The sequence below is a fragment of the Dysidea avara genome, chromosome 2 (genome assembly GCF_963678975.1).
Source record: "Dysidea avara chromosome 2, odDysAvar1.4, whole genome shotgun sequence".
In the NCBI taxonomy this organism is placed as follows: Eukaryota; Metazoa; Porifera; class Demospongiae; order Dictyoceratida; family Dysideidae; genus Dysidea; species Dysidea avara.
The window spans coordinates 37,276,905-37,292,650 of NC_089273.1; the positions used below are offsets into that span (position 1 = coordinate 37,276,905).

The following is a 15,746-nucleotide window of genomic DNA, read 5'->3' on the forward strand; positions in this document are numbered from 1 at the left end:
CGCATGCTATAAAAAAATTTAAATGAAACATACCCTTTGATCTAGGCAATCTCAATCACGAAACAATCGGCATGGATTTGTTTCACTACTTGTGTGGAAGATACTAGTGACATGATGAGTTCAACTCTAGAGTTTCAGAGGGATAGCTAAGTGACAGATGAGTTACAGGAAGGCCAAATTTGACATTTGTTCCTGTAAAATCCTCACATGTAGTGGCCGCGTCATTTATTGTCTGCAGCACGCGTTTCTGCTTTACTGGCTGCGCGACTCAATAACGTGAGCCTTGATAGTAGCGTATTAGTGCTGCCATGATATAGAAAAACTCTATATCATAGATCACCAAGGTTTATATCACGATATGAACATATATCACGATATAGAACTAACTATAACATTTGCAAGACAAACATATTCATTGCAAGTTTAAATGTATACCACAAGCAAAAGTACTCTTGTTTATCAGGTTTTAAATGCATCTTGCTACTACTTTACAGTTGAGACAAGTGGCAGGCACTACATAGAAACCTTAGAACCTCCCAGTTTACTTTGGGGTTGGCTTGTTTGCCACACTACACCATCAACACATAACTTAATTAAATGCCAAATACCATATGTCTGGCCTTTCCCACATCATTACACTAAGCGGCGCCACTATTTCACAACCATCGGTATAACTGATTGGTATATCATATCATATCACCACCTTGTTATATCGATACTATCGATGTATCGTGGCAACACTATAGCGTATATAGTTTATAGTCGTTTGCGTGTCAGTTCAATAATGGCAAGCTTGTGACGGAGGTTAAAGAAGAACATCACTTAGTGATGGGGAAGCAAATCTCCCCCCCCCCATGCCTCCCCTTGGCTACACCTCTGAAACCATGGCTGGCTATAGTACTTGTTAAATCATAGATAGATAATACAAATAATAAAGCATTGGCAATGCAGCTGTTAAAACTGTAGTGATGTCACGTACAATTCTTGTTACAGTTGGTCATCCAATTAATTTCCAATTTCACCAGTTGCTAGATGCACAGGCCGCTTCACCATGGCAGAGTACTACTCAATAGAGATGTAAAGCTTACTCCAAATGAACATACAACTACTAATGTGAGTATGATAATCTAAAATAGTAACCCAGCACAAGATAAGACCCTCTGCTTCATGGCTTTTCACACTTTTGGAGTTTTAATGAGGAAACTAAAGTGCTTTTTCTGAACAACGTATAAAGAATTATTTGCAACTGTTAGTAGAGTGTAATGTCTGTAGGTGTACCATTTACCAAAACTATGGTTTGAAGCTGTTTCATTGGGCTGGGTTTTGGAGTTTTGTTGTGGTACCATGTGTAAAAGCATCATGTTATTGCACAAGAGACCTCAATTTTATGGTGGTGTAACACAAATACATGAACTCAAATTCAGATGTGGCATTACCCATCAAAGAGTGTAAAAATCGGATAAAAAGGTGTAGTGTAAAAGTGCTTAACATCAATCAACACAAAACAGCTGGTGGTGGTAAAGAATACAATGACTTCAAGCTTAGACAGGGAATAATGAGCTGATTTGTAAATGTAGCAGCTCACAACAAATATCATCTTAAAACTCTTCAAGTATTGGAAACTGATGTTGTGGACCAATGTCTAGCTAGATTTAAAGTCTCTGGTATGTAGTGCACTTTAGTTATAATAATAATTGATATAACCAATGGAAACACATACATTAGTTATCAGAACTCCAAGGTATCACCTGCAGCTCAGATACCTGAAAATTTTCATAACTAAAGTTTTGTACAAAATCTCCATTAAAAATCTATAAGATATTTGCAAAGTATTAATATACCATATTGTCTCTAATTACGGCCTGGACATTTATTTCTTTCAAGCTACTTTTTACCCCGGCTACTAAATGAGACTATAGGAGACCAGTGTTTATATGCCTCATCAGCATTAACAAGTCAACTTCATACCTTGGGTTGTACTCTCCTGGACTCTCTTTGATGTTTCCCTCAGCATATTTCACAGATTCAAGCTTAAAAGGAACTCTATTAGACATTCTTCACTTCATCGTTTATAAAACTGCTCAGAATTTTTAAAAATAATGACTGCACTAAACGTTTATTTGAGATCCAACCTTTATTTTTGCTATATCCCCAGCAACTAAACAGGAACAGATCTTTATATGAGAACAGCTGCAATTTTAGGCAATATGGTAGTTTTAACTTCTCTAATAGAACACTCACTATTCCAACGAGTTGCTGCCAGACGTTGTAGACTAATCCAAACGGAAGTTATACTGCGAATGTAAGCACCTGTAGTATATTTTCAGTATAGTCGCTGTACAAATCGATTATCTTGCTCTTCCTACTGTCCAGCGTATTACACAGGAGAATGAAGGCCTTTATACAGGAATGGACGTTACCCTGTTATAAATTGAAAATGGTCTGCAAAACGGCTTATGTCATTAACAGGAATTTTCTTTGCACCGATTTAGCAAATATGGGACAGTAAACTTAGCGCCTGTGCTACACATTGAGACGTGATGTTATTGTTAGACTTAAAAGCATACAGTATACAAAGGCACAGCGATAGGAAGAAAGAAGATACAAATGTTAGAGTAACCAAACCGCCTTCGTAACCATATGCGCAGGTATCTACAGGGCTAATACTATACTTTGGCTGATGTGCTGATCCATGGTGAGCGTTTTATTTTGGCATACAAGTTTGGATAACTGGAGATTCCACTGTAAACCTGTACAACATAAGCCAGTAGGACTCACACCCAAGTGTTTAGCATGATATTCAATGAATCCAAGTACCAGTGATAAGGTCAGCAGTATTTAAATCAGATAAAACAGCAGCAACATAAAGCTGAGCGATAGTTGTGATCTATCGATTATCGTGATAGTGAGTAACAATCGTGATTATGATAGTATGCTATCATACTAGTAGTGTTAAATTATGCATATCTGTGTGCTAGTCAAAAATGAAGCAAACATGACATTGTTAAGGTAACTGTGAAAGTCCAGTAGAGCATACATGCACCACAAAGATTACAACTATAATACAGTACAGCTCACAGGTAATGTCGTGAGTATACACATGCGAGTAATGCTCGTATCTTCTCGCGGGATCATTCCTTTGCAAACTGTACAATACCTGTGGAACATCATGTGGATATGCACTAGCCACGCGAGAAACTCGCCAAACATGAGAACACTCGCCACTGAGCTTAGTACCTTCATACAACACTTAAACATTTGTGACTGGTCCCACATGTTTGTGCAAGCCTAGCTAGCTAATTTTACAGTAGAATGCAATAAACGCGTGCTGGCCGGCCCACAGAATGCAATGGATGGAATATTTACAAATCAAAAAGATATGTAAATTCTAAAGTGCTTGTTTCACACTGAAGGAAAGTGATAGCACCAAAAAATTTAGTAGCATCGCAATCCCCAAATCAAGAGGAGTTCCAAGATCTTTGTTTCGTGTCAGTACTCCCAATAAGGCAGAAGATATCAGCGTTTGTCTGCCTTTCATTGGATGAGCGGTTCACTCATCACTTTTTCTCACGTTAGTTTGCCTTCACCAGTTCTCCCTGGTCATAGAAAAGGCCTGGAAGACAAAAGTTATCCGGCAATGGATTTGCTTGCTCATGGACAATTTGATGGTGCAAGTTGCATCTTGGTAGAGGACTGCACTCGTACGTTATGATCGTTTAATTAAGCACCTGTAGTTTATTGTTACTGTACAAATCGGTTGCCAGTTTGTAGCACTGTAACTTCCAAATTTCTTGGCTTCTAGAGTTGAAACTTCGGCTGACTATTCCTTTGGCTATCTAGATAAAGAAAATAAGTTTCGATTGTGGGATTAGTTTTCTTCATTTTGGACAGGCATGTTCTCAACCTGATACCAAGCAAGGGCACCTTAGTCCATTGTTGTTTTCATGTTACAGAACAAGAAAAGCCTTATCACCACTATACAGAGTACTCCAGTTAGATTTTGCTGATTTTGGCAGGAAATATTTAGAATTTCAATCATCTGACTATTTTCAAGCCATAACTACAATGTCTACTAATAAGTCTGCATCGCCAAGAAAGCAAAAAGGTACTAGGGAGAGGAAGAGGCCTGCTGATTTTACTCCATCCAGCTGCGGTAAGAAGTAAAAGGACAAAAGTGAAGAAGACATATCTGAGGACATATGCCAAGTATGTGACACACCAATTGTACAGTACTCATCAACCACTGAAGGAGAAGAGGCTGTGTTCTGTGAGGGACAATGCAATGCCTGGATGCATAGAAAGTGTAGTGGATTAACTTCTGAACTATTTAATATTGTAAGCAAGTTAAATGAACCTTTCCGATGCAGTTACTGCATGCTGACACATCAAAGAAGTGAGATCAACACACTGAAACACCTTGTAGAATCTTTAACTGTAAAAATTTCCAGCCTAGAATCTAAAACAGTTGAGACCAGCACTATAATTAACCCACTACCTCCTCCTAATCAGACACCCAAAGACACACAGTTTTAGTCAACTTCAAATCCAATTCAATCTTTTGACTCTACCTGTCAACACAAGTACATAGCCCCAACTTTTAAGAAGCCAGCTACCCCAGATGACAAGACGTAAAATGATCATAAATTTAACATAGTTGTCTATGGTATAGATGAATGCAGCAAAGGGACTCCAAAGAACGAACGACTCAACCATGATCTGGACAAAGTCACATCCATCATCACTAAAGGAGAAAACAGTATTAGTCCTTTATCCATTCGTGACCTTGTAAGACTTAGGATCTCTGCCAAAAAACATTAGAATAAAACCAGACATGTCTCAAGCTGACAGGCTTGTTGAGTCTCTTCTTCTAAAAGAAAGATGGTCATTAATTCAAAACAGCATTGATCGCAAGGTCAAAAAATTCGAAGCAACAAAATTTTTGTGCACAATAAACTTCATGGCCAAGTTATAAATTCAACTTTTGTCCTACCTCGGTCTCATCAGCTCATTCCAATGGACTCTTCCAGTAGCTAACTGACTATCCCACAAGATTCCTGAATTTTTGTAGCTAACTATATAATCAGTTTAATTATAGTGTATGTATGTATGTAAGTCTTGTTAGGCTGCTGGTACAAGTTACCAGCAGACCATTGGTAGTTCTCTACCATAAAGTTTAAATAAATAAAACAAAAAATAAAATAAACAAAATATGAATTTGAAAAATACACTAACTGGGGTTCTGTCGCATTACTTTGCGACCAATCCATCTAGGTCTATGGTAGCTACTGCTAGCTAAATACTGACTGTAGTACGTGACAGCCCAGTCAGTAGCTAAGTGACCAAGTATTCAGTAGCTACAACACAGGAATTGCAACAGGAGGCCTCACAGCTGCATGGTGGAACTGAGCCAGTGCCAACTCCCAATGACATAACTAAAGACATCAACTCACCACTCCGCCTGTTCGCTGATGATTGCTTGCTTTATAGAGTTATCAATAGTGTAGAAGACATCAACAAACTTCAAGAAGATTTAAATAAACTGTCAGAATGGGCCGATACTTGGCAACTTAAGTTCAATGTTAGTAAATGTACAGTTATACGCTGCACAAGATCCTTATCACCACTCACTCATGACTACACACTTCACAGTCTTATCCTAGATATATCTGATCAACACAATGTACCTAGGAGTCTTAATTCATAAATCACTGTCTTGGTCACCCCACATATCAAATGCTGTCAATAAAGCATCTAGAACACTCAATTTCTTAAAACGCAATCTAAACAAATGTTCAAGGCAAGTTAAAGAATCAGCTTACCTAATAATGGTGAGACCGCAACTAGAGTATGCATCTGCTGTATGGGATCCCTACCAGATTGGAGATATTTCAGAGTTGGAGAAAGTACAATGAAGAGCAGTACGCTGGGTGTTGAATGACTATGGCAGATTCAGTTTGGTTTTGCTAATGTTGGATCAGCTAAAATGGCCTACATTACAAGTTCGTCGGAAATTGTCTAGGTTACAAATATTGCATAAGATACACTACCAACAGTTATCACTCCAAATTCCTCATTATTACTTACCAAAAACACAACCAACAAGACAATACCATCATCTTCACTATATCTTACCTACCTCATCCACCACGGCATACCAAAACAGCTATTTCTCAACAATAAACGACTGGAACATACTACCAACTGATACAATTGAAATTGCAGATACTGATCTATTTATGACTAGACTCCAATCATATTATTGTACTTAATGTATTTGTGTTTATGTGATTCCTGAGCACACCAGCAGGACTGACTGCTCAGTAAAGAATAATAATAATAATAATAATAATAATAATAACACCATAGGTGAGTCATCTTATCTTGTCTTGTGTGGCGCTCTCGAGTAAAATTTGCTATCATGGAGCATTACTGTAGCCTTGCTGTATCCACGCAGGTCACTTGAGCACACCTCATGCGTGTCGTGCATGTACATGCGACATTACCCGTGAGCTATACTGTACATAACAAGTTTTACTGATATAGTTGGTTAGAAAAGCTGATACATGGTGTGTAATTGGATTATTCGTGGTGGGGTTGAGTGTTTTTGATAACTAGTAGTAATATCATGATACTATCGCTTTTGTGATATACAAGTTACTATCACTCATGAATAATGATAGTTGTAGTATCGCTCAGTTCTACAGGAACATCACAGTCCTAGGAATCTCAAATAACATAGGATGCTCATACAGAAAGAAATCTTAAAATCTGGAATCACACAAAATCAGTTATTTTTGCTGCTATTCTTGATTACAAGAACCATGTGTGACAGATACATTCTTTGAAGCTTCCTAGGATGGCTTGGAGTTAGCTAGAAAAGTGACTAATAGATGTTCCATTAATCAATCTGTGTAATTAAAGTACACCTGTATCTCTTTTGAGGCACCTGTGGTCCCGTCAGCCACTTACTAGTAAACTTTTTTCCCGGGCTGGATAAACACCTAGATAAAAAAAATTTATATATTGAAATTCTAATCAAGTATCTAAACATTACACAATTTAGGGATGATTGCAAAGAGGTCCATAACTACCGAAATATTGCTGATCAATTTGTCAAATGCTTAAGGTGGCGCTGAATCGATTAAGTCCAGCCACACAAAACAATTTGTTTCAACCCACGCGCTTAATGAGCTATCTTAGGGTGACCCAAAACTTCGCTAGTGTACAACTTAATCTACGCCTTAAAAGCTGTTGTGATAGCCTGTGATGCTTTAGTTTAGCGTACAAAGTTTCATGAAATAATACGCCTTCATTTTTTGCTTATAAAACTCTGAAGTCTTAACCCGATTTTTTAAATAACTTGGCCAATGAACAACTTAGCGCTAAGCCACTTCAGTTCCAACCAGTTCTCACCTTGTAGAACAATTCTACGCTTTCCTTTTCACTGATAACAACATGGAAAGTAGTGAAAACGCACACCTGTGGGCTACAACATTGACTAACAACTCCATCAAACCCGAATCGCAAAAAATTGAAGCGTACTATTGTAGAGTATCGCTTACCCAATGCCTATACCAAATTTTGATGGTCTGTGGTGCATAATTTTGAAGTTATTTAGTGAGAAAGGAGACGGTGTGGCTAATCAGGGCGCGTTCCGTATAACAGTAATCATGCGATGGCAGCTGGTGCCGTTCGTCAGTGAATTAACCAGAGTTGTGACAAACTAATAGTTTTAAAGTGTGAATAACGTTAGTTGTATCAACAAAAGTAGCTGAGTGGTCTGACAGAGCTTGTTCTGTTAGTCAACTGAGACGCTTTGCTGTGGTCTATGAATTTCCGCGTTTATTTGTGCATTACCACAAACATGCTGTACAATTAACTTTGTGCGGCTGCCCTTAATCGGTTCAGTGCCACCTTAATATTTTATATAGAATAGTTATACCATGGCCACGAGGGATTTGCCAGATACATATGCAAAAGCCTGAGGGCACATATCAGGCAAATCCCAAGTGGCCATGGTACAAGTAATGTATGCCACTTGGGTATGCTCACCTAATAGGTGAAGACACACACACCTACATTCACCATATTACTTTTATACAAAGGTATCTAGATATCGATTGTGGGTTTCAATTTGGACTGCGGTATTCACAAAAAAAAATGATTGTGGGTTTTGCTGGGTTTAGTAGTGCCATTTCTAGCCAAGTAACCCAGTTAAGGATGTCTAAAATAGTCTAAGGTGCTAAAGTAAGTGCTAAAGAGTATAGGTGACTGACCTTGAGAATGTCTAAGCCATCTTGTCACATGGTTGAAATGTGCTGTATAGAAAACTATCCCCAACACTGTGCAAACAATTATTTAGTGGTGTATATATGGTAGCTGATGATTGACTCATTCACTAATTTTTCCTTGAAGAGAATGCTTGGCAGCTAAGCAAATATGCTAAACTCAAACCCACAATGCAAAACTTTAAGCAGCTCATGCCTCAGCGTCAAATGCATTTGTGGTCAGGGCTATATGTGAAATATAACCCTGTGGTTTCTTTTGATCTCAGATGTCAAAGTGGTATATGTTCAACATAACTTAGTATAATAGCCATGCAAAACCATACATGGTTTTTGGAGTACATATGGCCCTTGGTATGGTTTCTTACAAGCAATTAGTCCCAGGTAAATTTTTTTTAATTTCACCATTTAATTTTTTTGTAATTGTGATAGCCAAGTGTCAAGTATTTTCAGAGTGACTGACCGCCGGCATTGGTGACCCCTCGTCACCCACAAAGTATGAAACATACCATGGCCTAATGAAACAACATTACATGTGAACAACTTGAGAAATAGAATAGAGTGTTGAACTCTTATCCTCCACCACTCATACACAAAGCATAAGCCAGAAGCTGTGCATCCAGAAAACCAGCACTGGTATTCCTGTGTACCAGTCAGGCACTTGAGTCTAGTACAGAATCCTTCTGGGACAGGACTAGTAATCCACAGAACTGTCCAGGTCTAGATCTGATCTCACAAGAAGAGGTCACAGAACCCAAAGTGCCACCACGACCCCTATGCCACTAAGTTGAGACAAGAGTGGCTAGAGCACTGGCCTGTAATTGAAAGGTTCCAGATTTGAGGCCTGGTTAAGCAAAATCGTTGTTTCCTTGGGCAAGAAACTATACCCACATTGCTCCCGCTGTATACAGTTAGGGACTGGTGTCAACTGGGGAAGCATCCTGTCCAGCTGTCACAGTAACATCAATGGGTAGCTGTGTTAACTGGTGAAGCAAATGCCAAATACACACACAATTATCCATCACTCCATTCAAAACAACAACATATTGGATATTTCTCCACTGGATACAAAAAGGTAGTTTTGCTACTGAAACTCTAAATGAGCAGACAATTGGCTGTTTACATAGCCCATCCTTAATATGACCTACTGCAGCTGGTTACCAGTAGCACATCAATTCCTTCCATACTCCTGTGCCATGGTAAGACTCCACCCCCATGACTCACTAAGTTGCTGTCAGTACCCACAATCTGCTGGCTGGTACATGTAGATCACTACGATTGATAGTGATTATATGAGTAGTTCCTTCCTAGTTCTGGATAGTGAAATAACAACTCTGGGTAGGACAATGGAAAGCATCCATTCTGTTGGGTAGCCGTATCTATGACAATATATGCACATAGGTTATGTAATAAGCCACACAACCGTAACAAGCATTGCATAATAGTTGCTATGAGCATAGTCTTGATACTTGTCACTACCGATGATGAAATGGAGAAACAGACCACAGAAATTGCAGTGGAAGTTAGTACTACAACTTGGTTGCAAAATTGGTTGATTGTTTAGAAAGATATACCCATGAAGACTGTACAGAAGGGGTTGTTGTGAACAAGGATGATAAGATAGTGTTGATCAATGAGTATTTTTGGGTGTTCAATAATAGGTACCGGTATTTGATAATTCCAGTATGGAAAATCCATAGATAACATGGACAGTTAGTGGAATCTAATATATGAGATTATGACAAAAATTAAAGTTTAACACTACTTTCCTGGAGATATTTATCTAAACCTTACTTGATAATAGGTCACTGGTGCTAGGAGTTCAGTAAACTACATCTCAAAAACAGTCTGTAAACAATGCAGCAGTTTTAAACAAGGTGTATAAAGAACTTTTCCATGATATCCATACTTTCTCATTCATGTTCAACAAACACAGTCACGTCAGTTGCTGTCAACCCACATTATTCAATTTTACAAGTTAGTCTATAATTATAATAAATGCAGTTGTTGGTTTTGTATTGGCAGGAGTGATTAGTAGCCCACCACCTGCTACAGAGGTTTTCAGAAGAATCTGGAAAAATGTATATTTATGGGATAGCATTACGTGTGACCTTACATCATGCGATAGAGTGACAATGTACGACAAACATTGGAAATTGTTTGAAGATGACCTTCAGACTTCTGGACATATGATTTTTTTGTAACTTGACTTGTTAAAGACTTTTAAAAAGAAAAGTGTGAAGGATGAATGTTGGTCAGTATAGTAAACAAAAATTATCCAGTGCTATACCGTAGAGTCAGGTTGTTAAGCGCATGTATCTATTAAGTGCATATTATTTGCTAAGCGCATACACATTTCTTGTAAATAACCATGGATGATAAGCGCACGCGGCAAAATGTGATGATAGAACTACACACAGCAAGAAAAGCTGAATGTACTGAAACATTAATGTCTCCTCAAGCACTTACCCCTCCCTTGAGGTCTCTCTTCACTATGTATACAGCAAATCAGCCATCTCGATAGTGATAATATTGTTTATCACGAAGGATTTCACCCAGAAATGGAGTCAAATATCCTTACATACTGGCATAGTGACCGGCACAACTACTAACTACTCTATTACAGCATAGTGATTCCGTGTTGCACTCACCATTATTTAATAGGCGTAGCTACAGGGTGTATGCGCCCAACAGATAGTATGATTTTTACAAAAAAATTTCTCCGAAAATTATAATCGCATACACTTAACAACCTGACTTTATGGTATTTTGAAGAAACTGTAGTGACTAAGTATACTTTATCACCAAGAAGTTTTTTTTGTCAAATGCAAAAGTCATCTCACCAGTCACAGTTGAGCAGCTTTAGTTACAATACTCCACACACAATATGAGTATAATTCAGTAGCCGATTCGCACTGGTTGTTTTTGGATTTTAATAAAACATCCCATGTTTAAAATGTTCATAGTGACCTAGATTCCATAAAACATTGTGACTACTACATGAGATAACCTCAAACGTAATAGCTGTTCGTAAATGTACGTGTTTTTGGATACCTCTGAAATTGACACTATCCCAAAATTGACATCAGTTGTATCAAGTGCCCTCGTGATTTACTGATATGTACACCCACTCAGTCAGGACTGTGTCCTTCAGGCTTGGTGATACATATCAGGCTAATCACTGGGCACATGTTACAACTATTCAGTATGATGTATTATGTAATATGAGAGAAAGACACTCCTCTTATTTAAACTCTTGATATTAGCATAGTGTAGGAACATCACCTTGTTGTTTGGATTCCTCCGCCTTCTTCAATAGTTCTTTCATATCCTCCTGGAGCCACTGTATGATGATAAACATTATTAATGCAGTTATATTACTAATATAATATAAACACACAATAGTAGAAATGAAACACAAACTATTCACTAATAAGATGGTCTCTTGTCAACACAGCCTCCTTCAATCAGTACTGGACCTTGTTAAATTACAATTGGATAATGGTATTATGTTAGGCCATTAAATGTCAATTATATATTTGTGACCGGATTTGACAAAACCCGGCTTCGACGCACATTTAAAAAAAAAAGTTTTATTGAATAAATCAGGCCTACATAACGTAATGCAACCATGGTTCAAGTTTGAAAACCGTACGATAATGCATTGCTTCAATACAAGCCGTCATACATTGTGTACAATAATAAAAACTTACTTTCAGGCTTTTCCGCATACGTGAAGTTGACAAATCGTTGACAGCCGCTTCGACAAATCGCCATTCATGACTCCGATGAAAACCGTAATTATGCAGAGCTCAGCAACACGTGATTTTGTAACACGTGAGGTAGAAAGAATGCAATTTTGGGCGAAGTGATGAATGAATCGTTCTATCAAGAAGTGTGTGAACACACTACAAGTAAGGGCACTTCACCTTGATGTCCTTAAAGGTTAGGATTATCATGAGTTTATTAATGAAGCCTGTTTTGGACGACGCGCTTTATATAGAAGTTACTTCATTGTGTCTTTCCTGCAACGTGATTGTGAAGTTATATCGCTGTTTTTTTACAGGTGTTTATCTTAATGAGATACAATGGGTGACTACTGTCTATTACAGGAATACAGTGAAAGGTAAATAATACATAAGTGTTACAAGCTATTTTAAGGGAGTACTTGGCTGAGGACACACCAGGTCTCGTGCTTCCTCTGAGCAAAACTCTCTTATTTTGTTGTAGAGGTACCACTGCCGTTCAAGCGAAAGTCCTGGTGGGTCGATCACTGCTGGCAACTGGTATTGTGATGGCTTCCAAGTTTTGTCACTCAGGAGATTGATTTCTTTCTCAACAGTGTCGCTGGAGGTTTTTACAAAAACTGATCCATGATGTTGTGCTGAAAATCTAAAATGATGGAATTTAGTGATGCCCTTCAGTGCCGTCGTCTTGGTATCAAAGAAGCTAGTCCAGTTGTAGAACAATACGGAAGAGGTGCCATCATAACTGCCAACTAGCTGAGGGTGATTGACTGTGGCTGACCGGTGCACAACTCCAGCTATCTCCTCCAAGGTGCTTACCTTCGTCCTTTTAAACAGTCGTTTGAAAAGGCCGAAGCACCAATCGGGTGAGAATTTTGTGTGACCTACAAGCAAGAATGATATGGTTATTTCCACATGTAGCCCCGTCATCACTCTCCACAGTAAATATGCCATCATATACCGATTCTTGTTCTGGCCGCAACAATTATCAGCATGCAAATGTAGGTGGGTCTCACCAAAACTATGTGTCTCAAGGTAATGGTGAAGCATCGAGATGATAGCATTGGACCCCTTACCAACATTGAATGCCTCGTCAATGAGATAGTTAACCTGGTACGAGACATAATTAATCACTGTTGTTTATAATGCTGGTATGTACTTACTTGTCTAGGTATTGCCTCACAGCAGACACCAAATACGGCGCATTTACGGGGAGTGAGAAAATAAATTGGCCCGGGCTGCATAGGATCACTAGGATAATGGACCTGTTTGGAGAATGGTGAGCATTGTTCATACCTAACACCAGTACCTGCTGAGCCATATCAAAACTATAGTGTACTGTTGTTGATAGTAGCAATGGCCTGCTGACTGTCCCAAATGGTGGAGGCTGAAAGTTATCTCCAACAGTATAAAATTCCTTTAAATTTGTGTGAGCTTTTTGGCAGATCTCCTTGTAAAATGTCCTTTCTAATGCAACCAATGTCAGGTGGTTTTCAGCTGTTTTTAATACCTGTTGTGTGTGCAAAGTATACAGTAGGTCACTGTAAGACTAACATTGTGATTTACTCACATTGCTTTTTTCACTGGTAGGTCTGTTTACAGTCTTCAGGATCATGGTGTTATTCTGTTGGCAGGTCCAGCACAAATCGCTCATTGGCTTACCAACAACAATGAATGGAAGCAGTGACCGCCAGTACGCACAAAATGTGGTATATGCCACTACCTGCATTCCAGCTGATCTACATGACTCCTGATAAAACTCCCAGATGGTCTGTGATGTTCAAAATAAACGGGTGAGCAGTTATGTACAGTGGAACCAGCTTTTGGCGGTCACCTGTATAGAAAGACCACCTGTCTAAATTTCAAATTTCAAATCCCAAGAGAGAATTTTATACCCTATCAATCTGTCTAGACAAGCCACCTGCCTATTGCCAAATTTTTTGGTTCAAAGGTAACTGTTTCCATGGTTCCACTGTAATTGACATAAATGACATTTGTGTAAACTTTACCCATACCCGTTTGCTGCGACTTGATGGAAGGAGTTTTATATCGTCTCTTTTATACCCTGGAATCCTTCCTGGAAGTAACAAGGCATTTTCCTCAGCATAGTTTTGTAAAAATTTCACCATGTGCTTCTTTGTTGAATATGGGAATGAATGCTTTGGTGCCCGTTTGGTGTTTTTGTGAACATGTGTCTCTAGTCCATTCTTAATGTAGTGCTGCTTAAGGTTTTGGTGCCGATCTTTACCAACTGCATGTAGGAAGAGGAAAGTTTTCCGACAAATTGTCATACCGTGGTGTTTGTATTTCATTGTTACTCTACTCCTTTCTGTTGTATTACTGTGGCGACCATCAATGACTGTTGATGTCAGTAAGACTGCTGACTCGATTTGCCCCAAGAGGACTAAGTCAAGCTCATCGTGAGTTAAAAAGTTTGCTTGTGCACGTGTTTGTATGTAGTGCTCAATAGGGAACAAAGTGCTGCAAGGACTGCCATCAGGTTCTACCAAGTCGCACTTACAAGTACGTTCAACATACTTCCTACATTTTGCTACGTCACGTGATTCTGTAATGTTGCTAGGTATGGATGGCTCACGATCGATGGCTACAAGTGATGGAGTTTCTTCATTATGAGGTGGAGTTACCACAGCTGTGGTTTCAGCGAGTACTTCATTCACCACCAATGGCACAAGGCTGTCATCATCTTCAAACAATTCTATTAGTATACACGGACTATTATACACTAATCAGTTTTTCCATTACTTATTTACTTGAATTTTAATTATTTTTTTTTGTGTCAATCTTAACTATGTTTTACCTCTGTCGGAGAATGCATTTTCATCATCATTGTACACTGCTTCATTGTATGAAGGTGACATCTGTTTAAGTCTCTCCACCTTTTCATCGGAATTGCTTTCATCACCTAGGAAAATTACAATAATTTACACCTCTCTCTAGTGTTTCCGCTTTACTTTCTGTTTCATCATTATCCGTCACTTCGTCATTTCCGGTGAAATATTCAGCAATAAGCGCCTCCATTTCATTGCTGTCACTGTTCTCTGAGGAAACGTATTCTTCGCTGGTGAGTGCGTGAAGAATAGAAGCGATGCTTCTAGCAGCCATGGCCTATCTTCCCGCCGAGAAGACAAACCGATCGATTTGTTCGCCATCCGTGTTCTTCCGTGTAAGGTACAGCTTATTCTGTTATAACTCGCTCTATGTATGCTTAAATAAGTTGAAACTTCAGAGCAAGATGCGTTTAATAAGTATCAATGCATTGGTGTATTAAAAGGAGTTTTTTTAAAATTGCGATATTTTTGTTTTGCTTTTTACGCAAAATATTAGTTTGTGCGTCGAAGCCGGGTTTTGTCAAATCCGGTCACATTTTATGTTCCTGCTTGTTTCCGTAAATGTTTTGAGCACTGGTTTCAGTGACAGAAGGTGATAACAGCATTAACTTTAATAGCACCAAAATTAAGAGGATTTTGGAAGTATTTGTTTCATGTCAGTACTCCCAAGGAGACAGATGTATGATATAAGCATCAGTCTGTCTTGCAGTGGAAAACCAGTTCAGTATCTTTTTCAAATGTTTTCACCTTTGTCCTAGTCATAGGAAGGTACAGAAAGAAAGCTTACCCCTAGCAATGGATTCTCCAGTTGATGGAGAATCTGATGGTGTAAGTTTGATCAAACAATCTATATATAAAGCTGAAAA

At 38.6% G+C, this 15,746-nt stretch overlaps 2 long non-coding RNA genes across 6 annotated transcripts; one reads left to right on the plus strand and one right to left on the minus strand.

Annotated features, from left to right (window-relative positions):
- Positions 1-11,823: 11,823 nt before the first annotated feature.
- On the minus strand, positions 11,824-15,418 carry LOC136247240 (uncharacterized). Its single transcript, XR_010697218.1, has 3 exons — positions 15,004-15,418; positions 13,602-14,954; positions 11,824-13,541 (listed from the first exon to the last, which is right to left on the minus strand). It is a non-coding gene; the product is annotated as an uncharacterized lncRNA (long non-coding RNA).
- LOC136247238 (uncharacterized) lies at positions 11,966-14,907 on the plus strand. 5 transcript variants are annotated; one of them, XR_010697216.1, is made up of 10 exons: positions 11,973-12,199; positions 12,352-12,411; positions 12,516-12,571; positions 12,628-12,897; positions 12,953-13,144; positions 13,203-13,310; positions 13,622-13,824; positions 14,293-14,451; positions 14,502-14,554; positions 14,613-14,907. It is a non-coding gene; the product is annotated as an uncharacterized lncRNA (long non-coding RNA). The 5 variants fall into 5 exon arrangements; XR_010697217.1 differs by having other exon boundaries at positions 11,966-12,199; positions 13,666-14,451; XR_010697214.1 differs by having other exon boundaries at positions 11,970-12,230; positions 13,622-14,451.
- Positions 15,419-15,746: the final 328 nt, after the last annotated feature.